The sequence below is a fragment of the Trichechus manatus genome, unplaced genomic scaffold, assembly GCF_000243295.1.
Source record: "Trichechus manatus latirostris isolate Lorelei unplaced genomic scaffold, TriManLat1.0 scaffold00016, whole genome shotgun sequence".
In the NCBI taxonomy this organism is placed as follows: Eukaryota; Metazoa; Chordata; class Mammalia; order Sirenia; family Trichechidae; genus Trichechus; species Trichechus manatus.
In genome coordinates this window covers 27,315,383-27,318,658 of record NW_004443952.1, presented here as the reverse complement: position 1 = coordinate 27,318,658, position 3,276 = coordinate 27,315,383, and positions in this window count along the sequence as shown.

Genomic DNA, 3,276 nt, shown 5'->3' with positions numbered 1-3,276 from the left:
CTCCATTTCTTGGGACTTGAGCCAGCAGCCTGCTGTCTTACCTGCCAATATTGGATTCATCAGCCTTTGCAGCCGTGAGCCAGCAGCCTGCTCTCTGACCTGTGGATCTTGGGTTCATCAGCCCCTGCAGCTATATAAGTCCAGAGAAGCCTCCAGCCTGACACCTGATGCCTGACATACAGACTTGGGACTTGCCAGCCTCTACAATGTGTAAGCCATTTCCTTGAGATAAATGTCTGTCTATATATCTAGTATACACGCTTCACTGGTTTTGCTTCTCTAGAGAATCTAGCCTAAGACAGTATCATTCTACCCCTTTGTATTTTTCCCAAATGCATAATTAGGGGTTAAATATAAACACAAGAATTCTAAAAGAATATTACTTAGAAATTTTGTTGAAGACTCTTTCACCAGCCTTTTTTATTAAATTCAAATGCACGGAAATCTTGGCAAAAAAACAAAACAAAACAAAACATGTACGCATAGCTAATTATAGAAAAATATAGTGGCTTACAAAGTGGAACAAAAGTTTTCTTATCATTAGACAGTTAGACAAGAACATTTTCATTCTGATAACATAAATAATAAATTTCCAGAAAATATTTTTAAAATCACTACCAAAAAATAAATACAACTAACGTTTTTATAAATTTCCTTCTACATATCTATATATACACATACATTCTTTCCATATATATGTGTGTGAGTATATTTTGAAATAAAGCCATGGATAATAAGTTTACCTATTGTTTTACCTAACATAATATTATGAGAATTTCCCCATGTTATTTATATAACTTTGAAACATGATTGTTAATGGCTGAAAAATATTTCAACAAAAGAATGTACCATAGTTTATTGAATACTTCATTATTGTTGGATTTTTAGGTTGTTTCTAAGGTTTTGCTATTATAAACAGTTGTTGTTAGGTGCCATCAAGTCAGTTCCAACTCATAGCGACCCAGTGTACAACAGAACAAAACACTGCCCGATCCTGCACCATCCTTACAATCATTGCTATGTTTTAGCCCATTGTTGCAGCCACTGTGTCAATCCATCTCGTTGAGGGTCTTCTTTTTTGCTGACCCTCTTCTTTACCAAGCATGATATCCTTCTCCAGGGACTGGTCCCTCCTGATAACATGTCCAAAGACACGTCCAAAGTACGTGAGACAAAGTCTTGCCAGCCTTGCTTCTAAGGAGCACCCTGGTTGTACCTCTTCCAGGACAGATTTGTTAATTCTTCTGGCAGTCCACAGTATATTCGATATTCTTTGCCAACACCATAATTCAAAAGTATCAATTCTTCTTCAGTCTTCCTTATTCATTGTCCAGCTTTCACATGCATATGAGGTGACTGAATACTACGCTTGGGTCAGGTGCACCTTCGTTCTCAAAGTGACAGCTTTGGTTTCTAACACTTTATAGAGATATTTTGCAGGAGATTTGCCCAATGCAATACGTCGTTTGATTTCTTGACTGCTGCTTCCACGGGCACTGATTGTCAATTCAGGTAAAATGAAATCCTTGAAAACTTCGATATCTTCTCCGTTTATCATGATGTTGCTTATTGGTCTAGTTGTGGGGATTTTTGTTTTCTTTATGTTGAGGTGTAATCCCTACTGAAGACTGTAGTCTTTGATCTTCATCAGTAAGTGCTTCAAGTCTTCTTCACTTTCAGCAATCATGTTTGTGTCATCTTCATATCAGAGGCTTCCTCCAATCCTGATGCCATGTTCTTCTTCATATAGTCCAGCTTCTCAGATTATTTGCTAAGCATACAGATTGAACAAGTATGGTGAAAGAATACAACCTTGACACACACCTTTTCTGATTTTAAACCATGCAGTATCCCCTTGTTCTGTTCAAACAACCGCCTCTTGGTCTGGTAACAAGTTCCTCATGAGCACAATTAAGTGTTCTGGAATTCCCATTCTTCACAATGTTATCCATAATTTGTTATGATCCATACAGATGAATGCCTTTGCATAGTCAATAAACACAGGTAAACTTCTTTCTGGTATTCTCTGCTTTCGGCCAAGATCCATCTGATTTCAGCAGTGATATCCCTCGTTCCACGTCCTCTTCTGAATTGGGCTTGAATTTCTGACAGTTCTCTGTCAATGTACTGATGCAACCATTTTTGAATTATAAACAGTACACCTACTCCTCACTTACCGACTAATTCGTTATCCAACATTTCACATTTATGACAATAGTAAAAAGTCTACTATCCGACTATTTTGCGCATTAACAATGTACATTTGCATAATGAATGCTGAGGTGCAAGGTGAGAGTAATGCTGGCTCTGATGGTTATAAAGTTATGTGTCAACTTGGCTGGGCCACAATTCTCAGTGGTTTGGCAGTTATATAATTATGTAATTTTGTAGTTATGTAATGATTTAATTTGGTAATTATGTAATGTAGTTATCTTCCATTTTGTGATCTGATGTGGTCATCCTCCATTTTCACATAATGCCGATTTTTGCATACGACCTGGTGTTTGAAACCTAACCACATCGATAATTGAGGAATGGGTACACTGCTATACAAATCATTGAACATATCTCTAATTTACGAGATAAATTTCCAGAAGGAGGATTATTGAATCAATGGGTATAAACATTTTTAAGGTTCTTGATGTTGCACACTTACCCTCTGGAAAGGTCATGTCAATGTTCATGCCCATCAGCAAAGAGACCACAATCTATTTCAACACACTGTTATCATTATTGCATATTATCATTGTCAGTTATTTTGAGCAGACAATTTTTCTCAGCAGGGCTTCCTCTTAAGGAAATAAATCAAATACCTTGCAGCCAACATATGCTGGGATTTTTTAGGTATTGTACATCGATAGAAAATGACTAACAAGGATAATCCAAGCACTGATTGAAAAATTGCTGCAATTATGATAAAAGAGACTTCCAAAGCTAACTGATCATCTACTTAACATCATCCCATTCATCCTTATTAGAACAGACTGCACTCAGTCTACTTGGCTGTTGGACAATCAAATACCATCATACCAAAGCTAGCTTTATGACTGAAAAGTCCCCCTTATAGGTTTAAAAAAAAAACAAAACCTGGTTTGTGATGAAGTAGGCAGTTAAGTTCACTTTGCAGAGCTGAATGCAATGAATATACTGGGATAGTTCAATGAATGAATAACGCACTGGCATTGGGATGAGGACCCCTGTGTCTATCCCCATTTATATGTACTTTTGCTTGCTTGATCAAAGAGTTTTAAAACATAGAACACATAGGTCTGGAAG